This window comes from Rhamphochromis sp. 'chilingali' (genome assembly GCF_963969265.1).
Source record: "Rhamphochromis sp. 'chilingali' genome assembly, chromosome: 8".
Taxonomy (NCBI): domain Eukaryota; kingdom Metazoa; phylum Chordata; class Actinopteri; order Cichliformes; family Cichlidae; genus Rhamphochromis; species Rhamphochromis sp. 'chilingali'.
In genome coordinates, this window is record NC_137935.1 from 11,734,762 (window position 1) to 11,742,931 (window position 8,170).

The following is an 8,170-nucleotide window of genomic DNA, read 5'->3' on the forward strand; positions in this document are numbered from 1 at the left end:
TTTAACCAATTTTGCATCCCCAAAGACTGCATGTGACTAAAGAAGAATAACCCTGTGCCTAGGTGGAGCTGTTGGGTGAGGTTAAGATAATATTTGAGGGATAATAGTTGTTTTATTTGTTTTCTGCCTCCAAGTTGCCCAAATTACCAGAAATGCAATTAAATTTCCAAAATGTAATGTTAGTTTCATGTTACTCCAGTTTAGTCTAGTGATGTCCTTGCTGAGGATGCCCCTGCCTGAATGACTACAGTGGCAAATGCACTGTGAATTTTATGAAGACTTACATCTGGCAGATCACCTCTCTGTGTGAAGCACCACTTCACATGCTCTTAGGCCAAGTGCACCAGCTGAATAACATCACTGCTCATGGACAGCACACACACACACACACACACACACATAAAAACCCCTGCTACCATAATGCTATCAACTTAAGAGTTTTTTTTCTCTAACTTGACTTTTTTGCTCTACAGTCTTGTCATTGTGTGCAGTCCTAAATAATTAAGGTAGACACATTTTAGCATGTAGTAAGGCAGTTGCTTTTTTTGCTCAGATACATTTAACCTGAGCATGAAAGCATTGGCGGGAGTCGTGGCCTGTCTATGAATTAAACATTGTACCATTAAAGACCAGAGGGAGCGTTACCTTGCTATCAGTCGATAACCAGCTGGGTCTGCCTGCACAAGAGTCTCAAAACTTTACAGTCACAAGTAGCACTTTAGTTGCATCATCTTAGCAGCTGTGGTATTTATAACCCACTACCATACATCCTAAGGCTGATTTGAACCATTAGGCATTATGAGCAATCTCAGCACTTCTTCCCCCTGATTAACACACAAGATCAGCACTTTTATACCACACACTAACTTTTGGCATACTTTCTTCTCTCTTTGTTCTCACTGAGACTGCCTGACAGAGTTTGCTGTGGTGGAGGTGTCTGTAGCTTTTCCTGGCAGATCCCAATGATGGCAAGAGATCAGTGAGAGAAGTAAACAAGAGCCCAAACCGGAAAGGTTCTGTCAACACCAAGGTAAAGTGTCAATGGTGCTTTCAAAATGGAAAAGAATAAGTGGGCAAAATAGTAGCAATCAAATATTATGATTCATCCATAGCACTGGCAGCCTTACTTTCTGTATTCAGCCCAAATAGAAGATGATATTTTTTCTGGAAATCATTTGAATAAACATTTGACTGAACCAGAGAATCTGTCAAAGCCCCTGTCACAGATTTTCACTTGAAAAAAGGCAAACTCTCATTCAAAAACTATTTCATGACTTTAAAATGTATCAGAAATATGTGCTGGATAATGAAGACTGCCCTGTATTTGAACCAGTACTCATTTATTTATTCATGGAATTTTTTTTTGTAAAGATGCCTTTCTTTTGAGGTGTGTGCATCTGTCACCAGGGAATCTTAAGCCTGTATTTGTGTCACTCTGTGCCTCGGAGATAAGCAGGCTGTTGAAAGAGTCGGTGCATCCAGAGTGTCGTGAGGGAAGTCCTCTGGCATATACAGGAAGCATGTAAACTGAGCCTCTGCACAAACAGGAAGTTGGTGATGGATTGCAGGTTTTGCTATAGCAGAAAGAGGAAAAGCTCGAGAGTTCTTCAACTGCTTCAGCACATGGACGAGTTATCAGAAAGAAGTTAAGCAATGCAGAGAAAATTGTATTGATGGTTGACTGTAACTGACATTGTTGCCTGCTGGTGTGCTCAACAGCCACAGCACCTATTTTCTCTGAAGAACTAAGATTAAAAATAAAATTATTAATCAGTAGCAAGTAATATTTTATTAACATAATATGGTCCTAAAGAGCATTGCATTTACAAAAAGATGATGACAAGAAAGCATAGTGGAACTTACTTTTTAGAGAATAACTCACTATTCTTAACTAAACTGTGTCTGTTAGTTTCCTGTTTTATTCTGAAAGTTCTTGTCTCATGTCAGTGTGTTCAGTTTTACCTCTCCCCTGTCTCGTTAGCCTAATTGCTCCCAGCTGTGTCTCCCTCCTGTGGCCCATTCCCTGATTACTCCCCGTGTATTTAAGCCCTGTGTTTTCCTGTGCTCTCTGTCGTGTCGTCTGTTTAATTCCATGTAGTCAGCATTATTCCATGTTTCTTAGTGTCGCTCTGCTCCTCGTTTCATGTCCTCCCTTTTGCATTAGTTTTCCCAGTTTAGGTTTATGTTCGGTTCTGCTCACACCTTGGTTTTGTGCACTGTAAATAAACCCACTTGCACCTCTGCCATTGTCTGCTATTGGATCCTCCTTTCTCACCCTTCACACGACTGCCGCCCCAGCCATGACAGGTATATGCCTTGCAAACATACAGGAAAGCGATTATTGCCTGACTTCAATTGTTTGGGAGCTGTGAAGTCTTCAAGTCACTTAAAATAAACATACACATATGTCTTTGACTCTGAGAATCCTTATGGACCTGCCAGGACACTGTAGCATGATTCTTAACTACAGAAACTCTGCAGAACTTTACAACAATCCATAGACGTAACTGACAATGACGTGACAGAGTTACTTTTCATAAACTATGAAAAATTGTAAGATGTAGCAATTGGGAAGATTTATAAGTAGACGAAGAATGTACTGTAATCTCGGCTAACATCTAGCAGCCTTGGTGGTCTGCGGGTTGAGATCCCCCTGCTCAGCAGCAGAGACAGGTGCTGCCAGACTTTCTGTTCTGCTGCAGGCGGTCATCTTCAACCTAAAGCAAAAGAGAGATATTGCATCTAAGTGTCAGGATAAAAGGCAAATAGTCTGAGGTTAAAGTTAGATTTTACAATGTCTTAGTCAGCTGGTAAACCAAAGAGCTTGTAAGATTATTGAATACTGATAGAAAATGTAGATGTAATCCCCTTGTCTAAACACATTAGTGGATTTTTTTAGCCCTTTTGCAGTCACTAAAAAGAGGGAGGGAAAAGAGGTTTGATTGCAGCTTGCTGTTTTATCCATATGTAGTTCTATATTTTGCAACAATGAAGACCTAAAAAACCAAAAACAAATAATGACATAAATTTAATTTGTCATAAATAAATTTAAACTTATGTTCATTTAATTGGCAATATAAGCCAGCTGAACTTCATTATTGATGTAATACTGTATGTGCACCAAATGTCTGCTTTCAGTTTCAAACATTTTCTTGTTTGCATTTAGTTCAGGATGTAATTAACCCTCTCAAGGCAGGCGTTGCCGATTTGCAACAGTTAAAAACTAACAACCTGATTACCCCACATACATAATTTATGAGGTTTTTTTTACTCAGAAGTACCACTGCAGGACTTGGTTGTGCATTAGCAACAAAAAGTTTAATTTGAGCCTGAGAGGGTTAAATCTATTTGCGACAGGCCTTCTTCTCCTGAAAAGAGAACTGGACACTGAAATAAAAAGCTAATGCTGTCTTTTTTTTTTTTTTTTTTTACTGCCAGTGTATGAAAAAGGGAGCAAGAGCTTCATGAGCTCTGTTTCTGTGGATCAAAAGGAGAGCCAAACTGGTGAGGAGACAAACAGAAAGCCTGGAGGTTGCTGGAGGCACTTGATAACAGCTGAGCGTTAATCCTCTTCAATGTTAAAAGCAAGCATTGTATTTGTACAGTTTCCTTTATCTCCTGACATTTATTGTATTCAAGTATTTCCCCTTTTTGTATCAGAAATATGTGTGGAAACATCTAGAGCAGAGACAAGTCTGTTGTTCTGGCACACACCTGTGTGGAATGTCTTTTTTAACCAGAGTCAGAGAGTTCATGGGTCAAATTTTACTTTTTGCTTGTGTGTCTGGTGTCACATTCCTGTGAAGCAAATATAGTTGACACAAATCATTAACTTACCTTCTTGCCACTTTTCTTTCGCAGCTGCAGAGTTTCAGAAATAGCAGTCCAGTTCTCAGCTGACACGCTGACACATCTCAGGACCTTTAACATCCCACTTGTTTGACATAAGTGTGACTATTCATCCCAGGAGAGTAAAATTAATCTATGATTGAAAAATGTGGGAAAGACACAAACACTGAAGTTATTATTCATTAAACTCCTCTCAGATTTCTTTTCTGTTCTACTCTATGCAGGGAATTGTATCTGAGAACCAAGTATTGTATGGGTCTTGAACCACGCCTCCTTTGTTTTATTTGGCACATGAGTAGCCTGAATTCTCTAAGACAATCAGATATTTCCTAGATAGCATTACACATTTCTGTGTTCATACTTGATCAATTTTGACAAGATTCCAAACACTCCTGGCTGAAATGCTGACCCAAACCATGACAGAGCCTCCAAAGATTGTTGTAGAAACTCACTCTTGTACCTCTCTTCAGGGTTTGACTATAATCTGGCATACCAGGCGTTGGCCACATGTGGAGCGATTAGTTAATATAACGTTTTGTTTTGTTGTTGTTTTTTTGTTGATTTAAATGTTTTGAGTTAGGTGCCTTTTTGTGTTTGATTCACAAGTTAGTGTTAAATGGTTCCCATCCATCCATGGTCTTCCGCTTATCCAACAAACAAATGAACAAAACGAACAAAACAGTCTCTGAAAATCATCATTTACACAGACTGGACAAAATGAGTGAAAAAGCAGCCAATGTCCAAAGAAAAACTTTCAAACACCTTTAGAAAGCTTGAAGATGTATTACTCAAGACAATTTTAACAATTTACAAGTCTGGCTCCTTAGAAGCAAAATATGAAGAAATGATGGGTAGTTCAAGACTTTTGCTCATTACTGTATATGTAATGCTATAAATGTAAAAAGTGGAATAATTCCAAATGAAGAACCCCCCAAAAGTTGATTCTGTTCATCTGGATGTAGCGTTTTCAGGGGGAGAAACACTTCATCACTCATCCAAGTGACTACTTTGGTCTCACTTGACTACAGGTTTCCACAACCTTATAAAGAGTAGAGGCTCTTTATAAGGTTTATATGGGAGGATCAGGAGATGATGCATAAAGCGTACATTTGACTGAAACTAGCACCACTGGTAAACAATGGACTTTGAGGTCTAAAGAATGTGATGGTGATGTGTACAAAACTTGATAGCAAAGCTGATCCATGACACAACAGCAAGACCACTGATAACAAGATAACACTTGACTTTTATTATAATATAATATTATAATATACTATAATATTTTGTATGTACAATAAACCTAAAAACTCTGGGTATTTAAACCAGGTACATTAAAAGTCTACTGCTGACAGAGTCTATGTGCATTTAGATTTTAAGCCAACAAAGATATTGTTGGCTGTATAAAATACAAATAAAAGAGTGCTAGCATCACCTAAAACAATTTTGCAACCTGATGCCACCAGTGTCCAAGGAAACAGTATTTGTCAAACATTGCTGCCTCAAAAGTCCACCATCCTATTACAGTGAGTGACATTATAATGACTTTGTGAATGTCTGTGGTGCCATGGAGGCAGATGCACAGCCATACCGTCTCTGACACAGACCAGGATATATGCGCATGCCTCTACTGTCGCCCTGTAATCAGCATCCTGGCTGCTGGAGATAAGGCACACAATGTCTCCGTGAGGTTGCAGCTGGCTTTTTTCCAGGGGACTTCAGGGCAGCAACACTGTGAACACCTCGGCCAGCCCACAAACGGTCCCTCGTTTATCACCCAACTAACACATACCATTCCCTTGAACACCTCATCGTCATATACTCACCTTTTAGTGTAAGTCAGGTATTCAGGTCTTGTGGAGAAACTCAGATGATACAAAATAGATTTGACTAATTCACATTTGAATCTTAATGTTTCTGCAGTACTGATGGAATAGAAAGCAATTGGGAAATGCTTCAGGAATCAGCTGTGAAAGTCCATTGTTTCAAAAATAAAGCCAATAAACAAATGGTTGAAGCTTTCAGGTGAGTATAATGACAGAAAGCTGAAAAGTTAAAATGGCACTTAAAGTTGTAAACAGTTAACCAGTATAAACTTATAATATCATGTCCAAGGTAGACTCCACTATGATAGCTGGGATAGGCTCCAGCCATTCACCCCCAGAATCAAATAAGAAGTTATCAAAATAATGGAATACACTTATTTAAAAAGGTTTACAGTTGAAAAAGCTTAAGATGCTGGATTTACATATGGGATTGCTTGTAGTGATAACTGTAAAAAACATTAAGAAAAGGTAGGTCATGGACAGAATTAAAAGGAAAAGGTAACACATTTAAGCAACAGATTTACAGAAAGTTATAAATAAAAGACTAAAACAAACATCTAAAAGAAAAATAACTGAAAATGTATTTAATGCACAGTTGAAATGATTATTAGAACAGCATAAAGCTATAAGTAGTGGATTCTTTCGGTTTGCTTTTTTGCTTGTGTGTTTGTTTGTTTGTTTGTTTGTTTGTTTGTTTGTTTGTTTTTACATTAAATAGGCTAATTGTAGCTAAAAGTAATACAACTTAAAATTGAAAAGTTGCTTTATGCTTTAGCACACATCTAACATTTATAGATTAACTGACATATAATGATGTGATCTATGTAATGAATATCTTTAAAACATGTGGACTGAATTAAAGATGATTTCATATGTTTGTAGGAGTGAAATAACAAAGTCTCCAGGAAAGTCCTGCCACACTCTTACCAATAACTGGCTGACATGGGAGGGTCGGGAGATGATGCAGCTCGCCTGGACCTTTCAGACTATAAAAGCCAGCCCAGATAAACAAGTGGAGGGCTGTCAGGGTTCTGGGTTCAAATCCCGGACAAGACCCCATTTGTCTTACACAGTGGTTCAGGGTATGTGAACACAAAATGTTAACTTGAATAAAAGATCATTTATTAAACAAACTATAAACACCAATGAAAGTTACCAGGTGGAGCAGTGGAAATATAGGCTAACTGATATTGATTGTTAATTTCCCTCTTTGCTTCAATTTTTGGACAAGCTCTTAATCGACTTTTACATTTTAAGTGGTTTTTTAAGTGTAAGAAAACTTTTCACGAATTACAAATTTGCACGCCAACGCAGGACAAGAAGAAACATTTTGGAAACAATAAAAACGTGCAATCATAAGCTTTATAATTATTATTTAGGACATTTTGTGAGTTTTTATCTGAAATAGATCATAGCTTGTTTTTTTTAAAGCAGCGAGACCAAGAAAAATGCTTGTGGAAATACAAAGCAGATGTCCTAACAGTTTTTTAAACAGAATCTTTGCATTTCAAAGGCTGCTAAATTAAAATAATTATGTAGAAATAGTTCAGCCTATCTTTTTGAGCTTAATGGTAACTCTGCAAAGAATCTCTCAGTGCCTCCAAATAGTCTTTTGCTTATAGCCTGGATAATCAATTTAATAACTTCCTTTCTTCTTTGATTGCTGTTGGAATATTAACTCAATGAGGGCTCTTAGAAAAACAAAGCCTCACTCCTCAGATTCATTTGAACAACGGTGCTGTACTATAAATCAGATCCCAAACCCCTTAGTCAGGGAAAATACTCACCGTGTGGAAGTTGTACTACGTTGCATCAGCCAAGAGTGGAAAAAATGTTTTTAATATGCAGAAAGTGCTCTGTATGTCTGTGTGAGCCAAATGCAGCTCTTCAGCCAAAGCTCCATCTTTACAAGCCCACAGACACAATCGCACTGGAACATGTGGTTTTGATCAGCTCACGTGCAAGGCTGGGGCCAGTTAAAGCTTTAGTACACAATGATCACTCACTATGCCGCAGCAATGAGAACCACATGCTAGTGTAAACCCAAATACCCTGATCACAGTCCCTGTTTTCTGTCATGTCTTGTCCTTTGGGAACCCCGTTCCCAAGCTTGCAAACAATGGCTCTGTATTCATTCAACTTTTTTAGGCTGTTGTGAGACTATAAAGCCCCTCCCAAACATGTTTTTTTGACATTAAATAACTACAGATAGTTTAAGGAGATGACACAGAGTGCACGCATTGGTGGGGAAAAACAGGCTTAATATGCTTGAGTTTATATTTTCACACCTGTAATACGAGATCAGACATGTTGAAGCCAGCTGTCTGCAGACTGGCTCTGCAACCTTTGCTGCTCACGCAACAAACATGAAAAAAAAAAAAAAAACACTGCTCACCTGTGTATTAGATTGATGGTGCTCACTTAGTCATTGAGGGTTAGCAGGAGGGACTATGCGCTTACCTGCTGCTCCTTGGCAGGTAGCTCCATGCCCTCCTGGG

The 8,170-nt window shown here is 38.4% G+C and overlaps 1 long non-coding RNA gene across 1 annotated transcript; it reads right to left on the reverse strand.

Moving 5' to 3' along the window:
- Window positions 1-1,902: 1,902 nt before the first annotated feature.
- LOC308400795 lies at window positions 1,903-7,969 on the reverse strand. Its single transcript, XR_013972414.1, has 3 exons — window positions 7,460-7,969; window positions 3,838-3,982; window positions 1,903-2,717 (listed from the first exon to the last, which is right to left on the reverse strand). It is a non-coding gene; the product is annotated as an uncharacterized lncRNA (long non-coding RNA).
- Between the last annotated feature and the right edge of the window lie 201 nt (window positions 7,970-8,170).